Source organism: Mus pahari, chromosome 2 (assembly GCF_900095145.1).
Source record: "Mus pahari chromosome 2, PAHARI_EIJ_v1.1, whole genome shotgun sequence".
Lineage (NCBI taxonomy): Eukaryota > Metazoa > Chordata > Mammalia > Rodentia > Muridae > Mus > Mus pahari.
Genome location: NC_034591.1, coordinates 68,568,787 through 68,592,112, shown reverse-complemented (window position 1 = coordinate 68,592,112; position 23,326 = coordinate 68,568,787).

Sequence of the window (23,326 nt, the reverse complement as noted above, 5' to 3'; positions counted from 1 at the left end):
TTTGGTTTGTTCTGATTCCCCTTGTTTTAGGGTCCCCTGGGACACTCATCCATCATAGCTCCAAGGCTTCTTTTGGCCACATTAACTTCCTCAATCTTTCTTTACTTTGGGTGACCTTGAGGAGTTCTGGTGAGATGTTTTTTGAATGTTCCTCAACTCTGGCTGGTGTGACCTCCGTGGACTGTAGATTTGGGAAGCTAAAGAGGTAAAGTGCCATTGTCCCTACATCGTGTCCAGGCCGGGCCGGCAGTGTTTGCCTATGTCTGTGCTCTGCCATTAGCTTCCTCTTTTCTTCTGCTTTTCGGAATGGAGTCAGCACGTTCAGTCTGCTCTGAGGGTGTAGGAACTTCCGGTTCACCCCTGTTGAGTGTGAAGTAGCTCCATCAGTCATCTGGGATTCTTTCTACACAGCACGTACTTTTAAAAGACTATCTCTGCTATTGCAAACTTAGATTCGAATGTTCCAAAGATTTCTCAGCATGAATGAAATCCAAACTTATCACCATGGATATCACTTATGCTACCTGGTCCTCACTTACTGTGGTCCCGATAAAGCATAGTCCCACATCATTTGCATCTACTGACAAGCTGTTGATTAGGTCTCAGGCCTGGTATGTTCTGTCAGGATCTTCCTTCTGGGATCAAGCTCACCCCACTTCAACAAGCCCCCTACATCACTCTGCTCACAATGACCTAAGTTCTATTGCTTTAAAACATCATGTACATTCTCTCCTAACCTCCTCCTGTTTGTTTGTTTGTTTGCTTGTTTGTTTAGTTTTGTTTTTTTTTTTCAGGGTGAGTTTTGTGCCCTCGAGGAGGTACCTGACCTTGTGAATCAGAATCTGCATTTTATCAGCGTCTCAGGTGATTCCTGTGCACACTGTAGAGGACACTGCAAAACCAGCAGGACTGCAGGCTCCTGTGCTGCTCACCGTCTTAGTTCTCAGTCACTCCCTGTCCTTTGGGCTTGACTATAAATGCACTGAAAGGTAGGAGGACATCTCAGAAATAATTAGGGCATGGGGTCACTAGCTTTTCAAGTGTTAAGTCTCTCAAGATTGGACTGGGTTTCATAGGTGTGGTTTCACAGGAGTAGGAACTTGAGGGATGGAATTATTTACCTCCAGAGCAGGTTCTTATAAAGCAAGATTATCTATGGTGATTTGTCCTCTTCTGCAAATGTCAACTTCTGTTCTTACACATGTTGCTTCCCCTACCTGAGACTCTCACCCAAAACAGAGCACATGCTAACACCGTGCTCTTGGACCACAAGAATGGTGAACTAAATAAACTTCTTTTTCTCTATGAAGTACCCAATCTCAGGTATTTTGTTGTAGCAATAAAAACAGATTGTTTCTTAACCTATGGCTGGTCCTTCCCTATGAGACCTCACTGCTGATATCTGACACTTGCTGTTGCTGTTGCTGCTGCTGCTGCTGCTGCTTAGATTTTGGCCTTTTCTTCTCTTCTTGTTTAGGATGGGGATTCTCCAGGTCTGCTCACAAAGATGAGCAGAGTCAGCTGTGAGAAAGCCAAAAAGGTTAGAAAGCAATAGAAGTGACAAACACAAGGAATTTTGAAAGTATCTCAAGAGAATACTGTTAGAAAACTACACTATTCCTGGAATCCAAGATGCAAATGGAACCAGAACTCAGGAACCAGGGATGTTCCAGGTCCCTCGCTGGGCATTCACATCAGTGCCCCACTGTTAATTAGCTCCATGCCATGGTGTGCCTCTCTGTGTATCATAAGAGAGCTTGAGAATGGAGAGCTGAGGTTCAGGGGTTTTCCATCATATGGATCCCATAGGCAAGGCTGAGGGTGAGGCAGGCTCTCCCAGCAGGGAAGTGGTTAGTGTCTCTAACACAGAGCCTTACACCACAGAGAAGATGTGTGCACTGAGCCTTGGGGTAGCTTCTGTTTCAGTTTCAGCTCAGCACAACATGAGCTTAAACTTTAGGTCTAGGAAGTTATGGTGACAAGTCTAGCATGGGTTCAAAACTGGCCATTCATGCCTAGTGTGCTCAACAACTTCAGCCATCTTATAAGTCCGTACCCAACTGTATATATACAAAATGCAGTCTATCAATGGCTATGGGAGGGCTTGAAAACCATTTCAATATCAGTTTATCTCAGGCTTAATGTAGAAGGTGCTGATGTTCTGGTCCAAAGATTGCGAATGAGCACAAACCTAGTTCAGATAGTTTTGGTAAACAACTTTTCAAAGTTTTCTGGTTTAATAAAGAAAAAAAAAAGCATTGCATGTGGGTTGGTTCATAGTTCTACGAAGAAGGATGGTTCATTTTGGTTTTGCTCATGGAATATTTAACTCAAGGTCTTGATGAATGTGTAGACAACACAGAAAGTTCTTATTAGAAATCTCCAACAAGCAGGGAGACAACCTAGGGCTTTTTATGCTCTTCCAATGAACTAAACTGCTTGTTTAGTGGGTTTGGGTGATAATTTTAGAATTCTTCCTAGTAATGGAGATGCCAAGTGTCTCTGGCCAGACTGTTCCAGCATGCTTTCCCCATGAGACTTCTTCCATATAATTAATTACCTGCAGTTCCTCACACAGCCACTCTTGGCCTCATTTAAACAGTGAGGCTTGCTGCTTTACAAACGTCTATTGAGGGCACAAAGACTCAGCCTTCTTAAGTCTCAGGGAAATGGTGTTTCTGTTGCACAAGGGACTTAAGAAATTTTAAGTATGAGATCGACGGCCACACCCTAATCTAATGCTGGACATGCCTAGCAGAAAACTCAGAATATACTTAGCAAGGCAAAGACTCCTGAAGCTTTTACTGTTGTTAAAGGGTGCCGTTTTATGAACGAGTAGCCAAGGAAATGGTAACCATTGGGAATGCCAAGCCTTTTCTCTGCTTTCCCCAATGACAACTTGTCACTGAAGCAGCAATACCATGGAGTCTAAGTGAGAGAAGCAATTGTTAAGGACTGCATGTATTAGAGTTGGTGTTGAAATATTTATTTTTCTGGGTAAAATCATTCCCTATTTGTTAGGTGGATGAGGAGAGCGAATACATCTTAATAACAAGCCAGAAAGACTAAAATGGGATGGAACTGGCCAGCCATGAGTACTCAGCAGAAAGAATGGCATGCACCTCTGATCAATTACAAAGCCAAGGAAGACATTCTAAAACCAACAGGACCAGAGACAGTTAAGGGCCATGCTTACTTTACGTATGAAAACAAACAGCCTTGGTTTCTCACATTTAATAAGCAAATCTTAAGGAATCCTCTTTTATTACTTGAAGCAACTTTGCCAAGAACTTTATATAGAGAGACACCAATAATGATCTTTGCCATCATTCTATGGTCTGGTCTATAAAGCCATAGAGCCACAGTCGATAGCCATACCAAGCTGAAGGTACCAGTTCTCTTCATTACTTCAAAAGCAATAAAATATCCTACTGCAGAGTCTATCTGCATGCAGCCCTTTTCAATTGCCTCCCTCAGTTCAGATTTACTGGATGGTGTTCCAGAAAGACGTGTTTGAGGACCAGTGGGACAAAATAAAGCTCAGGCGATATTGTCTCCCAGGGACATCTTCCCAAACCAACCTTCGAGGAGAATCATGATGAGAGAAAACACAGCTACAAGCTGGGAATTACTCACCAGAACCAGTCTAGACTTGGGTGAGCTAATACCGAAGTATTAGTATTTAACGTGACCTCCAAGGTTGCTTAAAAACGAGTTAAGATTTCCTAAGACGGAAGGTTAGAAGATTATATAAGGGAACAGGTTTATCCAGAAAGAAGTGTAGCCAAGCTGACAAAAGTGGCACCAGCTGTCAAGGCCTTCAGTTACTTCTTGAAGCTGGCCCCCTCACTTTGCCACCAGGCCTCAAGGAGTACAGCTGTCTTCCTGGCCTGGAGGGTGGTCGGATGGGGTCATGGCAGTGTCAGGCCACCACAGCACTGGCTGGGAGCTGGCAAGAGAGAGGGCGCCTGTAATGGTTGTGTTTAAATGGAAAAATCTTGGCAAGAAGATGGCACCGCAGCAGCACCCCTGAGTGGAATTCTAGCTCCCCAGAGCTGCTCTGGGTGGGAACTCTGGCCCTGAGCCTTCATCTGTTTAAGGGTTCAGTAACCTGTACTTTAAAAGCAAGATTTCAGCCCAGCTGGCCTTGAAGGAGTCTCTTAAAATGCTATTTATAATACACAACCAACCTAATCCTATTTGCAAGTGCAGTGTCATCCATAATGAACCATTTGATTTGCAAATTTCCTAAGGCTTCTCTTCTGAAAGCTCTGTGCCAGGTCACCCAGCTGGGAGGGCTGCCTCCCAGGGGAAGGTGGAAAGGAACAGGGTTTTTTGGTTGTTGTTTTTTTTTTTTTTCCAGATTATTTCCCACACACATGTGTTACAGACAAGAGAATATTCTGGAATGAAGGGTCTCTTCTGCACCCTTGAGTCAGACCATCTGTCTGACTTTTTTCAAGTTCTTCAGGATTAGAGGATTAAGGGTTAGATAACAAGATTCTATTCTGGCTTGTGTGGTCTTGGATCAGCCCCTTCATTGGTGATTGGGCTGAATGGACATGACATTAGCCTCTCCTTCAGGTAGCCCTTCCTGTAGAAAACTTCTCACTCCATCTCATAGTCTCTGCACCGTGGCCTCTCTCAAGTCATCAAAGATACAATCCTAAGGGAAAGTTCCATGCTAGGTTTTAATGGCTCCACCCAAACTCATTGTGAAGCTAGGAATAGTGGCACATGTCTTTAATCCCAGCACTTGGGAGGCAGATCTCTACATGATTTCAAGGCCAGCCTCTTCTACATAGTGAGTTCAAGGCCAGCCAGTTACATAGTGAGACCCTGTCTAGAAAAACAATAACAACAACAACAACAAAACTCATTGTGCAATAGCAAGCTGGCAGAAACCGGGGCTCAGGAATAAGGACATTTGATTCATAAACAGAAGGACAGGATTTTGAATTCTAGAATCTACACATCAAGTTGGACATTTCCCCTAAATGCTTAAAAACTCAGCTACAAGGCAACAAAGGAATAGATGGGTTTCTGGGACTCGCTGGCTTCGGTAGGCCTCAAGTTTAAAAAGAGACCCTGCCTCAGAGGAGCAGGAGGAGAGTGACGGAGGGCGTATGTCTACTCTCCTAGTCTGCATGTACAAGCTACACACACACACACACACACACACACACACACACACACACACACACACCAATAATAATAAGGAGGGTATATGTCTACTCTCCTAGTCTGCATGTACAAGCCACACACACACACACACACACATACACACACACACACACACCAATAATAATAATATCCTAAAAGAGAATAGAAACTTAATCTACTACTATATTTGAAGGTGCGGTTATCTAGAAGTAACAATGAAATAAAGCCATAGAGACTCGGGCAAGGAAACACCCTGTCGTATTACAGGCTGTCCTGCTTCTTCTTAGGATTCTACAGAGTCCTTATCAGAAAAAAAGAAGCTTGCATTTATTGGTCATTGCTTCAATGCATTTGCTAATCAGAGATGAATTCTTTCAGCAATACAAGTCCATGATTCTAAATTAGGTACAATCTGAGAAATTCAGAGAGAAATAAAATATCAAATACAGTTAGGCCATATGTTCTTGCGACGCTTACCATAAGCAATGACCAAGAAACTTGAAGGTAGTGATTTTCATGCTTCTGCTTCGAGACACATTAGAATCCTCTAGAGAATGTAAAATAAACAAAACAACAAGCCCATTTTTGTAGAGTGGGATCACAACTGGATCTCCAGTCCTTGGGGGCTTCTACAGGCTGCCAGGTTGAGAAGCACTGGTCAAAATCTTATTTAAAGGGATATCATACTAGCAAATAGTCTTTTAGCCATATGAAAACTCTTTAATAAAAGTTTGAACAACTAATACCCACTTACTGTATGTGAAGCAATGATCCTCACTTCCTTATAAGAGTATGGAGACTCAGGGTAGGGAAAGCGAAAAAGTGAAGCAGCAGTTTTTGTTGTATTTGACTTTTTTGTCTTTTGGTTTATTTGTTTGTTTGTTTGTTTATTTATTTATTTATTTATTTAGGTTTTTCAAGACAGGATTTCTCTGTATAGCCCTGGGTGTCCTGGAACTCACTTTGTAGACCATGCTGGCCTCGAACTCAGAAATCTGCCTGCCTCTGCCTCCCAAGTGCTGGGTTTTTTTAAGGGTGTCAGCCCAGAGAAAAGACAAAAATGGCTGGTATGACAACTTCCTGAAAAATACTGGTTTTTAGAATCCCTTATTGAAAAGAACTTAAAATTGTTTTCTCTAACAGAAATAAATTGATAAGCATCTTCATCCCTCTGCCGTCTATCTCTGTATAGATCCTTTCCTTGAAGTACAGACTGTGTTTTGTAACTTGCTTTTGCACACTGGCATGTTGTGAACATCCTTTGTCAATAAAAGCATTCCTTTGCCATAACCGATGAAAACTTCATGAACAAACCCACACATTGTGCTTCCTTCAGTCTTCCTCCTTACACACCCAGGTAAGGCACACACTTATTTACACACTTAGGCAAGGCACAGAGTCATTTACACACCTAGGTAAGGTACAAGTTTACACATTTTTATAGACCTAGGTGAGGTACAATGTTATTTTCACACCTAGGTAAGGCACAAGTTTCCTTACATACATATGTAAGGCACAGATTATCCACATGCCTAGGTAAGGAACAGGTTATTTACAGGGCAGATTTGATTAGAAAACAATATTGTTTTCTTAATATCTCCGACAATTATTTCCTACAAGTGGATCTAACATGGAATGTTCACTAGTTTATTGGTATCCATTTCTTAGTGTGCATAGCTTTTGAATATAACCTGAGATCTGGGCATAAAAGATCAAGCTAGGTTGGATATTTGGGTATTTTACTCTCTCTCTCTCTCTCTCTCTCTCTCTCTCTCTCTTTCTCTCTCTCTCTCAACTAGATTTCTGTGGTTAAATTAATGTGAACCAGCTTATACTTAGACAGAAATTTTCTTGGGAGCTTTAAGGTTGTCTTGAGTTCTGCATGTAGGTATATGAAACCATAGTATTAAACAGTAAGAATTTGTACCTGTAAAACTTACACAGGTAAAACTCTAAAGTACGTGCTATATAAATAAATTTACTGTTTAGTCTAAAGGGCAATTAGGAATACAACTCATCAAAGTTGCAGGAAAATGTTTGTAAAAAGTAAAAATGAGAATAAAATATTTTCTTAAAAAAAAATCACTGATGACAAGGTGTGTTAGTGTGTGTGTGTGTGTGTGTATATGTGTGTGTGTGTGTAAGAGAGAGGGGGTGGAGAGAGAGAAAGAGACAGAGACAGAGACAGATCCATACGGTATTGTGTCAAACAAGCAGACAAACAAACAAACAACCTTGCACAGAAAACAGGCAACACAGGGAAGAGGCAGCTCCTGAAGGTAGCAGTGTGGAGGGCTCTGGATCCTGACAGTCAGTGGGAAAGACACACCAAGACAAAGCATAGCATAGCATGGTGCTTACCAGGGGCTCTGGAGAGAAGGGGAAGCTGGTTAGGGCAAACACAGCCACAGCTAGAGGAAGGCACGTGCTCAGGTGAGCTATGACAGAAGAGCCATTATAGTTCCCAGGACAGCAGGGCTCCAGTACCCAGAGGGAGCAGAAAGGCTTCCAAATAGTTCATCATAAAGAAATGACAGATGGAATGCTGGGTAAGATGATGATGATAATAATAATAACAACAATAGTGATAATAATAAAAGTAATGACAGATGGGATGATGGGTAAGATAATAATAATAATAATAATAATAATAATAATAATAATAATAATAATAGATGGGATGCTGGGTAAGATAATAATAACAATAATAACAATAATAAAAATGACAGGTGGAATAAAGGGTAATCCAAGACTGATGATTTGATGATAATAGAATGTACAATGTGTCAAAACATTACCCTGTGCCTCATAAGAATTTATGGTAATTATGTCAGTTAAAATTGTGCTTTTATCCACACGGACTCTTTCCTCGCCACCTTGGATTTGTACCTGGTAACGCTGCTCCTAAGTGAAAATTCATTAAATGGAAAAACAATTTTCTTGTATTTTTGATTATATTTTTGCTTTGTTTTAACTAAATTTTTAAAAATATTGATTGATTGATTGATTGATTGATTGATGTTTTTGTAGATGACTTGGCTAGCATGCATATGGGGGGTAAAAAAGTTTCTTTTTAATCTTTTCTTAAAGAAAAAATAAATTTTTTTATATCTTAGGAACAAGTTGTATTTAATTTTTTAAAATTGCTTTTTAATTGATATTTTTAATATAATCACATCATTTCTCCCTTCTTTTTCCTCCCTCCAAGTTTTTCCATATGCCCCTCCTTGCTCTCCTTCAAACTCATGTTCTCTTTTTCACTAGTTGTTGTTACATGCATATGTGTGTGTGTGTGTGTGTGTGTGCACATATTCCTAAACACTTCTGCTTAGTCTGCATAGCGTCATGTGTATGTATGTTTTGGGGGCTGACCATTTGGCATGGGATAACCAATCAGTGTGTTCTTCTCTGGAGGAGTCTCAGCGTTTTGTAGTTGCCTGTAGTTCTTATTGTAGGAAGAAGGCCTCATGGAGTCTTCCCACCCCACTCACATCTACCTTAGCATGTCTCTTGGTGTCATCTTTGTTCAACTCATGTTTAGAAGGTCATGTTGGTGAGACTTTATGTGTGTAGCTTCTGATATTTCTAGGAGACACACTATCACAGCCAACTCCCTGATCCTTTGTTTTTTTTTTTTTTTTTTTTTTACAATCTTCCCACCCCCTCTTCTGAAATATCCCTGGTCCTTGGGTGACAGAGTTGTTTCGTAGATGTATCCATGGCACTGGCTGAGCCCCACAACTCTGCATTCAGACTGGCTGTGGTTTCCTCTGGTGATCTCTGTCTTTTGCACAGAGGAGTTTCCTTGGCGAGGGTTGAACACTACACTGCGGTATAGGAACAAATACCTAGAGTGTAGTAAGAATCATATGCGTTTAGTAAAGTGGTGGTTGTGGGCTTTCCTCCAAGATCATGACTCCTCCAGCCCTGGGCAGTTGACTAGGCTCCTAGTGCCAAGCATGGTTTTCCTTCTTCTAAGGGGAAGTCCAATTAGAGAGCTGTTGGTTACCTCCAAGGTATGCGTGCCACTACTTCGCTCTCAGGTTATCTTGCCGTGCTGGTCACTGTTGTGGTTCACAGTCACCATGGCTGGGTAAAAATGCTCACTGATTCCTTCCTTTGGAAACCTGCATGGCAGCTTCTGGTGCCATGGAAGCTAGGGCAGAGGACAACTTTGGAGGATCAGTTCTCGCCTAGTCTTGATTTAGTTTGCTTTGTTTTGTTTAAGATGGCGTCTCACTCTGTAATCCAGGCTAACTGGAATTTGAGATCCCCCTGTTTCTGAAGTGCTGGGAGTACAGGCATAAACCACCACACTGGGGTTCATCCATTTTTAGTGAAATAAAAGATGACTTTAGGGGCTGAAGAGATGGCTCAGTGGTTGAGAGCACTGAGTGCTCTTCCAGAGGCCCTGTGTTCAATTCCCAGTACCTACATGGTGGCTCACAATCTTCTATAATGGGATCCAAAGCCTCTTCTGGTGTGTCTGAAGACAGATACAGTGTACTCATACACATTAAACAAACAAACAAACAAACAAACAAATAAATAAATTTAACCTTAAGTCAAGATATCTGACCAGTGTTGACAGATGAAAACACTTCAGCGGGATGCGTAAGGGGAGCAGTTATTTAAGTGATACACAATGGGAAAATAAATGCAATTTGTAGATCAAACGAGGCAAAGGGAAAGAAAAGGATGGGTGGTAGGTGTAGAAGGGTACAGGGTAAAAAGTGGGAGCAGTGAATGGTTGAATTGGATGATGCTTTGGGGCTCTTGAATGCACTGAAACTACACTGAACAGTAAAAAAGGAGCAGAGGAGTTAACCTCCTTTTGGAGAATCCTGAGGTGGTTCAGGATAACATGCAAATGTTTTACATGCAGACCTCAAACTTAGGAGCCAAGGCCTGCACTACCTGTCTCTCCCCTTTGTTCACTGACTAGAAACTGTTATGTTAAGTGAACCGAGTGAGCCCTCAGAGGGATACCATAGCAACAGCATAGAGTTTCTCACAAAGTGCTTCATTGCTGTTCATTTTATATTAACAAAACAATCATTGTACCAAAAATTAAGTAGACATGCCACTGTCTGAAAACAAGTTTAACTTTCCAGAATATTGTGGGTAACTATGATTCATTAACTGGAAATCTCTCTGTCATGTACGCCTGTACAAATACGCCAGTATCTGGGGCGAGGCACGAGTCGTTCAGAAATGAGGAATGTGGTTTGGGATATGTCATTTGTATGGGTCATTTCACTGTCTTGGATAAAGTCCAGGGTTTTTTCATAATGAGACTGCTTTTTAATTTTTCTAATTTTAATTTCCATTAAGGAGACAATTTAGGGGTAACTCAGAGATGTATGCAGTACAGGATGGATTTAAGATAACTGTGGAATGCAGGATGCATACACAAAAATGTTACAGAGAAGCATTGTGGCCATTACATTTGTCAAGAGTCTCAGAATGCCACAATCGCTCACTGGTGTGTAGCCCCATTGATGATTACAGCACCATCATATTCACAGGCATTTACATATTTACAGACATAAGCATTCCATTTGTTAGAGCATGGGAAACTTTTGACATTAGGAAGTAAAAATGCCTTGGATATGACTTGCTAATTGCTTGGCCTTGGCTGTGAAGCAGTCTGCAGCATCTTTTGAGAGGGAATGAGGGGTAAGGCTGAATGCTGTGCTCAGAAGACTAGACTACATCTTCCAAGTGGAGCAAATCTTGGTCCTCTCATTTTTAAGTCATATTACTGTACGCTTAGCACCTCAACCAAGTCAGAAACAGAGTGGAGCAAGAAAGAGTAATTTTAATTTTGCCACCAAGTATGTGGGAAATAGAAAACAATATATGTTTTGAAAATATATGAAAAGAGAACCTTAGAGAGACTCTAAAAATGGAGCATTCTTTTTGGAGTTCTTTAAACAGCCCATCAACCACAACCAAAGCTCAAAGGGGGAAGAAACCTTCTGTGATTTTTTTTTTTTTTAATGACAAAGGTGGGGGCTGGAGGGCAGAGCATAAGGAAAGTTGTGGCTAGCTTCTCTGCAGTTTCCTGTTAATTTATTGGGTGTGTGCTCTCCGCTCTGTCATACATTATGCACTCCCTCTAGTGTCAGAGTTTGTATATGATCCTGAACCCAGTTTGACAAAGTGTTGCTGTAGACATTAGAACAGGGTTCAGACTCCTAATTATGCCATATTTCAAAGATATTAAAGGCCACCCAATAGCACAAAGAGCAGCCCTCTGTGAAGTCTCCCGGCTTGGAAAGGATGCATATTTTAACTTGTGCTATAGAGAGGCTCTTCATAGCCCTTCCTCCTCCTCCTCCTCCTCCTCCTCCATAAATAAGCCCAGTGCTTTATTAAGGTTTTAAAGTCCTTTAATAAACTGAAGTATTTATTACATTCTAAATTCTCCAGCAAAAAGAAACCCCTGCACAAATTCAAATAACCCACCGTATGTGAGGGCCATCTTAGTTAGGAAGTCAAGCCTGCAGACATGTGAAATGCATTGCCGAGATTTCGTTTGCGTTCAATACCTGGTTGTCTCCTCAGCCTTTCAGGAACCAGAAATTAAGATGCACATCACACAAACACCGCTCTTGGTGGCCTGTCCACGCTAGGTCCCCCCTTTCTCCTTCTTGGCTCTTCCTTCTCTTTCCCTCCCAATGCAGAGGCCAGGAGGAAAGGTGACAGACCCCAAATCTTAGCAGCAAGGGGGCCCTGGATGGCCTGGAGTCAATCCCACTCTCCTCCTGGTGGCGTAGGAAAAGGCATGCGACCCAATGCTGGCCAATGACACACATTAGGGGAAATTCTTCACTCTTCCAGGCAAGCCTCCAGAAGCTATACTTTATTCTATTTTATTTTATTTGGACGTGTGCCGATGTAAAGCTTTGGACTACGGCAGATATCCTGTCACTCGGCATGAGGAAGAGGTGGACATGGTACTTATTGGGGGTACAGGAGGGTGCTGGGGCATGGTACTTATTGGGGTACAGGAGGGTGCTGGGGCAGAAGCTTCTGGAGAACCTCATTCTAGAGCTCTCTTTCTGACTGAACACATAGGTATACATTTATAGGCCATACATACCACTCTTCAAGCCAGCTTGAGATTTTTATTGCTTCTCGTCAAAAATAGTTTCACATTTTAATTCTTGTCGTATTTATGAAAGCCATCCTCTGATATTGAAAACCCAATTACATATAAACCCAATTGCACACTCAGCCTCCTGCTGTTCTAGAAAACACAGTAGAAGACAACGGTCAGTTAGTGAAGGCTGTGTCCATTATGTGCTATTCTAGACAAATCACCCCAACTTCAATAGCTCAGATGGTTGTAATTAACATTTATTCTCTCAGCATTTCTGTGACCTAGGACTCATGAGCTGCCTGGCTTTGTGGCTTCTGTGAAAGCATCCACAGGGGGCAGATTTATCTGACAGCTTAACAGTTCCTGTCTGTGGCTGTTAGAGTGTTCCCAGGACATGACAACTGACTGCTCTCAGGAGCCATTCTCCTCTGATCCAGTCTTCAGAAACCACAGGACCTTGTTTTTCACTACGTTTCACTCATTAGAAGGGAGTTTCTGAGTTTGGGGAGAAGGAGGAGGAGAAGGAGGAGGAGGAGGAGGAGGAGGAAGAGAAGGAGGGGCAGGAGGAGGAAGAGGAGAAAGAAGTCTTTAATAAAATTTTAATGCACTTTAAATTTTAAGTATGCTTTAATTAATAAATTTTATTATGGAAGCATATTTAGGTTTACAGAAAAATTTATAAAAAGGTACATGGCTCCCATGAACCCCCTGTCCTCACATGCAGTCTCTCCTACCACCAGCATTCACACCCAGGGAACTTTTTTGTTGGAATCAGTGAACCTTTCCTGACCCATCATTTTTGTCCAAAGTCTACAGTCCACATTGGGTTGGTCCTGTGGAGTCCATGGGTGTATGACATTTAGTCTCCATTTACCATTGTAATATCATACAAAATTCTCTACTCTGCCTCAGTAACTTTTATATCCCATAATCCTTCACATGCATGGATCTTTTTGCTGAGTCATTGTGTTCTCCTTTCCAGACTGTTGGCTGGCTGGTATCAAGCCACTAATATTCTTCTCAGGTTGCCTTCCCTCTCTTAGAAAGATGCATTTGAGCTTTCTCTGTATCTATTCCCAGCGTACGAGGTCATTCCTTTATATGCTAAATCCTATCCATTGGCTGAACGTACCACAGTTTATTTATCTGTACACCTACTGAAGGTCATCTGCATTGCCTCTAAGGGACAGTGTTTAATTTTCTAAGAAACAGCCAAACTGTCTTTCCAAGTGGCTGTGTCTTCATTTGCAGCTGACTGCGCTTCGGATTTGGATATTTTGCATAGTTGCATCTCATTCTTTTAATTTGCAATTTTCTCCTCTCGCATTAGGTCACATTTGCTTCATTTACTCGCTGGCTGGCTGTGCATCTCTGCTGAAGTCTGTTTCAGGTGCTTTTACAGTTTTTAATTGGTTTAAAATTTTCCCTATTGTTGAATTTTAGGTGTTATTTGAATATTGGGGAAAACAGTTTTAATTAGCTCTCCTGCTTGTTGCTCTTGGAGTCAAGAGTCACTGTGTAACCTAATTAGCTCCAAGCTCACCACCCCCCCTGCTTTGGCCTCCTGGTATGGCCTTTGGAGTGGTTCAAGGCCATCTTCAGCTTTGGAATCGTTTCTTTGTCAGATGTGCTCTTTTGAGGAATTGCCTTTCCCAGCCTGACACCTGTTTTCTCCTTGTTCTGACACAGCCACTTCCGAAGCAGCACCTTTCAATGAAGTTCAGCTTCTCAAAGAAACACCATGCTGCACCCAGGCCATTTAGACGTTCTCCTGCATTGTCTCCCAGCAGTTTATAGTCCTCCCTCACAATGTGATCTATGACACTTTCAGCTGCCAGTCTGGACTTATCTGTGTACTTATCTAACCCCAGGGGCCTGGTGGTTTCAGCACCGTTTCCTGAAGAGATGTCTTTTTTTTCATGATATTGTCATTTTCAGATTCCAAATATCGATTCTTTTCTGCCCAGGAGACCTATTGGTCTCCTCTTTTACTAACTTTGTGACACAAAAGAGTCCTATTGGTTCTAAGATTGAGTGTGAGTAACAAGAAGCTTTGAGTTTTCAATAAATGAAGATGGCACAAATTGATGATGATGATGATGGTGATGATGATGATGATAAACAACCCACAAGATTGTTGTTTTAGAATGAGTTAAATTTACAATAGCTGCTATATATCCAATAGAGATGTCTTAATGACTATTGGCTACAAGCCTGGAGCTGGGCTGGCACAGTGATGTGTATGTGGTATTGAAAGCCTGAGGACAAGGCTGCCTTGTGGAGGAGGTAAAACGGCAAGAGAAGATTATCTGAGGATCGATTTTGTACATGCCAATGTTAAAGAGGGGGAAAGACAGAAGACATCTGCAAACAAGGTCATGGAGTGGTTGAGGAAGAGACACCCAGAGTGGTATCCTAGAGGCAGAATCAACAAACTTAACAGTGTTTCTTCTAGGACGTGGGAATCTATTGCTAAATAATATTCATATGATGAGTTAAGTGGCTAGTAAGAAATTCCATTGGATTTGGTAAAATGGAGTTCATTGATTTGATTTGAATTGATCTGATTGATTTAAATGAAAATGGACCCATAGGCTCATAGAAAGTGGTACGATTAGGATGTGTGGCTTTATTGGAATAGGCATAGGCTTGTTGGAAGAAATATATCACTGGAGGTGAGCTTTGAGATTTTAAACGCTCAAGCCAGGTCCTGTGTTGCTTTCTCTTCGGAACTCTCAACTACTTTGTCAGCACCATGTCTGCCTGCATGCTGCTGTGCTTCCCACAATGATGACAATGGACTGAGCCTCTGAACTATAAGCCAGCCCCAATTAAATGTTTCCTTAGAAGAACTGCCATACTCATAGTGTTTCTTCATAGCAATATGAACCTAAGAAAAGTGTGTCTGTCTGTGTATATGTGTCTCTGTGCATGCGTGTCTCTGTGTGTCTATGCATGTGCACATGTAGAAGCAGAGATTTATGCTAATATCTTCCTTAAGCTCCACTCTTCCCTTTATTTTTTAAAACAGGGTCCCTCACTGAGTCTGCTACACTGAGCTGCTGGCCAACTCGTCCCTGGGATTTACTCCTCCCTATACCACACTCAACCCACACACCAAGCTCCGGGGTTATAGATGCATTCTATGTTTCTGGTTTTATGTGGGTGACAGGGTTTTGAACTCAGACCGTACCACCTCCTCATCTCCAGATGCAAATTTTATGGTCCTCTTTACAACAATGCTGTTAAGCACAGTTGTGTGTGTTCCTTCAGCTCGCTTAACCAATTGCTGGGTGGTGGTGAGAAGTGAGTTGAGGGCTTAATGTAACCAGGTTTGCATTTTTCCAGGAATAAAACAGTGAGTACCAAGATGAGCCCAAAAATGTAAAGCCAGCTATCATAAGGCCAGGTGGGCTGTAAGGTAGGTAGGTACTCAATAGCACAGTGGTCTGATGGGAATAGATGACCTCAGAGGAGATAGAAATCTGGGAGATGATAGTTCAAGTAGTATGAATGAAATTGAGATGATGATAAGAGTGTTTTCATTGAGACACTCAGTCCAAGCCATGGCCACAGCAACGGATTGGTTCACAATGGAGAATACAGGTGATCATGGGAGGCGCGGACTCTAGGATGCGAAGTCAGGGTTTTTCGGGGCTGGTCTATTTGGATTCTAAAATCACCAACAATTAGTGAGAGCTCATGTTGAGGATGCATGAGTAACTCAATTGCTAACATGGGATGAGGAGTGGCCGGGACATGAGTGATGACTGTAACAATTTTACCACAGGCTTTCAAGGCAACAGTACATGAAACAGGAGTCTCAGCATAGAACTATAGCGCACTTAACTTCTTCAGAGGTGGGGAGGGAGGCCATTTATCCTTGCTGGCAGATAAACATAGTAGCTCTTTTATTGATACCAGTTAGTGTAGGGAACCATAATACACTAGAATTTCCTGGAAGTGCCTGAGGGACTTCATCAGTGGGAGTGAAGCAGAAGGCTGTGTGAGGTGTTTGTCTAGTGAATTGGGGAATGAAAGATGGTCTCTAAGTTCACTTGGCTCCCAAATTTCTGCTTTTAAATTTCCTATTCAAGATTTCATATGTATATATGTACATATATACATAATCCTTTGTGTGTGTGTCTGTGTGTGTGTGTATGTGGTGGGTGTGTCTGTGTTGTACCTGCGCATGCTCACATGTGAAAGGCCGAGGGGATGCTGTATGGCTTCCTGTATTGCTTTCCACCTCATTTTTTTGAGACAGCTATTTCACTGAATCTGAGGCACCCAGTTTTGGTCAGGTTGTTTTATATGGAAGTGAGAATTTGAACTCAGACCCTTTTGCTTATACACCCGTGTTCTTCCCAGTTGAACAATCTATCCAGCCCTACACAGCTCTTACCAACCTTTCTTTTTGCAAGCTTAAGTTCTCAAGGTGATTCCAAACATGTTCATGGCAGATGCATTCAGTTTACTATATGGGTTTTTATCAAGAAGAACAATTACGATAAAGTGCACACGGCTTCAGTCATGACCTATCTATAACTGAAATAATGATGGGCTATAACGATATTCTAGTCTATTTCAAATAAACTTTTCATGAATTCCACTTTTATTGGAAACAATTTATCACCCCGATTTCATTTGCAGATGGAACTCTCCCTTTCGTTTCAGCAGAGAAACTGAAGACGGAGGTGGATAACACAGCCAGACAAGTACAGCCTATGACTTGTTTCCCTTGTTTTTCGATGATGTAATTTTATTGTGGCATATGTTTTGTCAAGATGTTGTGACATTACCTCGGGGCAGGCTGACACATTATCCTGACTTCACAGTCTAAATGTTTTGACTCAGGGAATGTCTCCTTCAGGACAGACACTGAATTACTGGCAAATCCTTTTGCTAAAAAATCTCCAGGATTATGTAGCAATCATCTCCAAAGACAAGGCCTGACCACAGGAACCTTGGGTTTTGTTGGCTCTAAATCATAGAGAAAGGCTTGGAGTTTTATGCTTGCCTCTCTATGTGAAAGTCGAAAAATCGATCTTGTCTCTACTTATCTTCTCCTGGGACGGTGATCTTGTCTCTTCTCTTAACAACAGACTTCAAAAAGTGTCCCCGGAGAAGAAATTGAGCGAGCAATGCTTGCCTGCTCCAGCGAGCAGTGTGCAGGGAGCAAACAGGCTTTGTTTGCCTGGTATCTGGGTAAATTTGCTTGGAGATGATATTATTGACCTGACACCATGAAAGTCAGCATGCACAGGGTGTCGTCTTCTCTAGAGATACCGTGTGTGTAGGGTCTGCCTTGCTGCGTGTGTGCACACGGGAGGACAGTAGACAACTGATTTGATTCATGTGGAACTCCGAGCCTGCCTGTGCTGAGGTTCCTTCACTAAATCTCCCAGAGAAGGTCAAAAGAATCTTTGGTGGATTTACACGCGGGTTGGACTCTATAGCTAAAAAGCTGGACAGTGGTTTAGGCCTGCTCTTCCTCTTGGCTGGTACTGAGGAGGCTTAGTCGCCAGTTTTCCAAAGCAGAGCATAGTCTGCATCATTGGGTCTCAGGGCCATTCTCTGAACCTCATTTGACTGCTGTGACTAAGAAAGAGCTGAAGATGAAGAAGTATAGATATTTAAGTCCAAACGCTCAGTCATGTTGCACAAGTCTACCCTCACATATGTGTATGTGTGGTAAGGGATGTTCTTTATTCAAATAAGACAGAGTATTAACTCCCTCTACTCTATATTCAATAAATGCAAACATGACAGACAACCGCCATAGTCACCGAGATAGCAGAGACTCTATATTGGGAGTTGAAAGACTTCAAGTCCCGGCTCTGCCACAAACAGTGCAGTCATCAGACAAGCACTTAACATACATGAATGTCAACCTTTCATCTCCTCACAGCAAGTGGGAATTCTCAAATGGAACTTTCTAAAGGCTGTTCAGAAACAAAGGTTATTGATTATGAAGCACTCATGTGTACTGGAAAGACACTCCAAGATCACTGTTGCTTGGTCTCTTCTTATAGACAAACAAATGCCGAGTGCTTCCTACAGAATGAGCTCAATGCATAGCCAATGCCCAGCACAGTTCCTGTCAGGAGCATCCTGATGTATTCGCCACTTGTTTGGTGTGTGAGCATGTGATGTAATGAAATGTTTAGAGATATGAGTGTGTAGGCTTAGCTGGCCTTCCAGGGACGGCCCCACCAGATACTTGCACACACATCAGTTACTTGTTTGAGATGGTTTAAGTACTCCCACGTGCTGTGGTATAAATAGATGGCTAGGTTGGTGAGTGGCATGGCAGACCTATGGCACAAGGCTTACTGGCAGTGTGTCTTCAAAAATTGAGGACTGTGGAAGGAAGACTTGAGGGGGAGTTGGGAACCCTTTGCTTCAATATAGACCTTTTTGTTTTCTTCTAAACTGGCTCCAGACATTCACAAGGATGGTCACTGGTCTTGGTGTGCTGAGACATGTCAGTCAATGGTAGGCCTCACTTCTAGTGAATGACTGAGGATGTCCTCTGAAGATGTTGTACAGCCTTCAGTGTTCCCTCACACATGGAGAAACAAGGATTTGCTTTCACGTTCAGTACATCAAGTTCTACTTACTCCTAGGATACAGAAGGTTGGGGTGCCAATGCATCATAAGAGGTAAAAAGTTTCATAAACAGAAAGACATTACTGTTGTTGAAAACAATCGAGAATTGACAACCTACTAGAACGAAATCTGAGATAAGGCAAAGTCTTCTAAGGAGAAATAGGAGGACAACCTGTCGGACTGAAGAGATATGAGGACCACATAGGTGATCATGGAATCACCTAAAACTTTAAGTAATTATAAAGGCCAAGCTTGGACTAGACTGGGGGTGTAGGGTCCTCAACAGATACAGTCAGTATGGGAAACCCCAGGCACAGGCACAGGCACCTGGAACTCACTGTATCCCATGTATTCAGAAGAGACTTGTCTAGAGTAGGGGAGAATTCCACTTCTCTAGGAGGCAGAGGGTGACTGGCTTCCAAGGATCAAAGAAAGCGAGATTGCAAGCCCACAGTGGAGACAAGTTGGAAGTGATCAAGGTCACCATTACCAATGTAGATGTGCTGGTCTGACACTATGGCAAGGACACTTCACCTCTGTGGCACCCCAGTCTCATCATAAGAAAACATGAAGCAACGTCATACTGGAGGTAACACAGGGTACTCGCTAGGACGCTAATGATAAAGTTTGAAGGTCACCCAAAGGAAGCACAGAGTGTGGAAACGTGGTGACTAAATACAGGCAGGATCTTGGCTGGGATCTGGAACAGAAAATCAACGTTAAGGAAACGTTTGTAAGATGTGAATGTTGCCTTCAGCTTACTTATAGTGATTTTTCCAGTGTTGATTTCTGAGTTTTGCTGTGTGCATAGGGCTTATGTAACGTGTTAACTGTACAAAAAGATGCATGAAAGGTACATGAGGATTTTCTGAACTAATTTTGCAAATTTTCTGAAAGGTCTAGATTGTTCTCAGAAAGTTGAAACAGAAGCAAAACTCGGTAGTTGGCAGGAACAGAGTGAGGAAAGTCTGTTTCTAAAAGGGAAAGGGAAAACTTTGAAGAGATGGAAATGTTTTGTGTGATATAGAAGAGTTTGTCATTAAATTAAGCTTATTCAGCTTATTAAATTATATCCTCAGAGATAGATGTTTATGCATAAACTAGTACATTTTAAGTTATATCTCAACAAACCTGACTTTTACACTGTTGTGTGCTATGCCCTTGTCCATCCTTTGCCAACAATACTCCAACACAGAAAAAAAAAATTATCCCAAACTGATTCTTCACCAAATGTTCATACTTTGTGATATAGTGTGGTTATTTCTAGGATTCTCAGCAGGGTGGTAGGGTGAAGGAAGTGAAGGAAGGTGAAGGAAGGAAGGAAGGAAGGAAGGAAGGAAGGAAGGAAGGAAGGAAGGAAGGAGGTGAAGGAAGGCCAGGCTCTCCTCCCCACCAGATGCTTCTAAAGCTCCAGAAACCTTCTCCTGTGGACCCCACTGTAAAAAAGATAACACAGTGGAAAGCCCATACAGAGATCAACCCCCTATGCAGAGAACCGACTCTTTTGGGGGAATGTGGAATCTGTGTTAGTCAGGGGTCCTCAAAGAGGTAGGCCAATGAGACAGATAAACAAGCAGGTAAAAGATGGTAAAGAGATGTGTGTGTGTGTGTGTGTGTGAGAGAGAGAGAGAGAGAGAGAGAGAGAGAGAGAGAGAGGAGAGTGCTGGATGGACAGATGAATGGAAGGATGAGAGAGCATGTATTGGGGAAGTTGACTCACAGAGTACGGATCCCATCTTCAGGCTGGAACTCAATCCTGTTTCAATCTACATCTTGGGCCTCAGAACCAGAGACGCTGATGGAATAGCTCTTAGTTTAAGGTTAATGACCTGAGAACCTGGGAAGTCGGTAATGTAAGCTCCCAAACTCTCCCATCCAAGCGTAGAGAGGAAGAATAAATCCCAGTGCAGGAGATGATTCAGACTGACTGTTTCTGCTTCATTCTCCTTGGACCTGGACTGATGGCATGGTGACTGCTCCAGTGATGGCGGGTCTTCACCAGTTTCATGGATTCCTGCTCTGGTAAACCCTCAGAGTTGCTCATCAAAAGAATGCTGCCCCAAGAATTCCTAGATACAATCAGGTTTTCACCTAACTCTGCTCACCACAGAGGCCCTGGCAGGACACTAATGTTATATCATTATTTATTTATCTTCTGTTGGCACCTACAGTGTTTCTAGGATTTTGCCCTAGATAAATTCCTGCAAGCATATTCTCTTGGGAAATGGGTGTGACTATTGTTGATTTTTGACAACTGTTACAAATTTGATCTTTCTAGTGGGTGTAACAACGTTTACCCTCCTCTTTTACTCTCCACCAGTGGGGACAGACTTCCGTGAGTGAGTGATCCCTCCATGGCCTTCTGTTTATAAATAGGGACCAGCCATTTGGTGAACTGAAGGGACCCTAGTGGGACTGTCAAATCTTTCTTTGTTCAGCTCTTACCTCTAAACACCGTGTGCAGCAAGAACCTAGGCCTTCAAGGTTGGGGACTTTAAGAAAGCCAGTTTGGCCCAGCCCCCTACAGCCCCAGTGGATCAGCTCCTGCGCCCAGGGCCTTGTCAGGACTATGAAGACACTGTAGGTTTGTGCTCTCATCTGAAATGACGCTGTGGTTAGATGAGATTTCTAAACACTCTGCCTGCTTGCTTGCTTGCTTGCTTGCTTCCTTCCTTCCTTCCTTCCTTCCTTCTTTTTTCTTTTTATAAGGGTTTGCCCAGGAAATATGCCCTTCTCTGGGTGTTCCACTAGAGGGTGCTTCAGCTATGCATATTTACATATGGGTAAGTAAAGGAGGCCTATGTTGTTCAAGTGGGTTGCACACGCATGCCAAACAGCTGCCTTTTCCGTGAATCTTCGGTGCAGTAGAACTACCTCCGATTTCTCATTCTTCCCGGTGCTGCTTTGCCTCCCAGGTGGCTTTTCCAATAACCTCCCTCTCTCAGGACCCAGGGGCGTGGGGACTAGAGATCTACCGGGATGGAAACCAGTAGTAATGCTGGGGAGGGGGCTATGAGTTGGATTTGTGCCTTGTTCCCTTCCCTAGAAGTTGCTTTGGGGGAAGACTTGGCTCCTCCAAGGATTGTTCTGGACCATGGGAAAGCAATGGCTAAATCTTAGTGAAAAGGGGAGGGGCTCAGCGTTCCGGCGTTCCTGTGTGCAGTCCAGTGGACCTGTAAGCGACTGGTGCTACTAGAAGTGACCGAGGCTCCCCGGGCTGTGGGAAGTGGGGTGAAGGGATGAGAGCTGCTAAGTCAATCACTCTGAAACCAGGAATCACGGGAGACAGGCAAAAAGATTCAGATTTTAAAAAGAGATTTCTTTTTGAGCTAAAGAGTAGAAATGAGTTAAAAAGATTGCTTTTGTCCAGATGCTCCAAGTAGAGTAAATAACAAAACTGGAGAGTCTAGACTTTTGGAAATAAAAGCCTGCATGGTGTGCGACGATGACGGGTGCCATCTTAAAATATTTGTAGCTAAGGGGGAAACATAACTGAATGGGATAACGAGTGACATCCAAAGATATCTTGCTGTATGTTAGAATCACTGGGAAGATGTTAGAAAACCTTTGTTGTCTGGGAGAGGAACCCTGCATGCATTTTTGTTTGTATATTTCTCAGGTGCTTCTACTGCACAGCCAATTCCACAAGCCTGGCCTAGATTCATGGTTCTCAAACCTAAGCGAAGACCAGAATCTGCTTGCTGAAGGGCTCTTGGGCATAGAGCGGGGTCACACACCAGACTTTATGCTTCAAAGGGTCTCTGGCCTGAGGGCCCAGCTGAGGGCTGGAAATGTGGTTAGTCTTAATTGAGATGCATGGTAAATGCTTTGAAATACGTAACAGACTCAGAAACGGTGTAGAACAACTTCATAAACTTATCTCAATGTTTTATATTGACTGCATGATAAAATGAGAGTATGTTGAATCTAGTGGGTAAACATCAACTTTAACCATGTTTAAAGTTCATTTCACCTGATTATTTTCACTTTCTAAAATGTTAGTACAGAGGTTGGACATTTCACGTGGGTTTACACTGTATTTCTGTTGAACTTCCCTGGCTTGTGGACTGACTATGTTGCTGAGCATGGGACCTATGGTAGGCATGCTCTCCACTGTGACTGCACTCCCAGCTCCTGTTCTGGTACTGAAAAGGTTTCACGAAAGGCAATGCATGAGCCACCTGCATGAGAAATCCCAGGAGAACCAGTGTTCGTGCATGTCTGTGCACACGCATGCAATGCATGGAAGCCCAAGAGGCATAGTGAGTGTGCTTTTCCTTCTTGATTGATCTCTACCTTTTTTCTTTTTCTCTTTCTTTCTATTTCTTTTCTTTTCTTTTTTTGTTGTCTTTCCTTCTCTCTCTCTCTCTCTCTCTCTCTCTCTCTCTCTCTCTCTCTCTCTCTCGCCTAGAAGTTTGTTCATTCTCAGGTCTGATTTTCCTT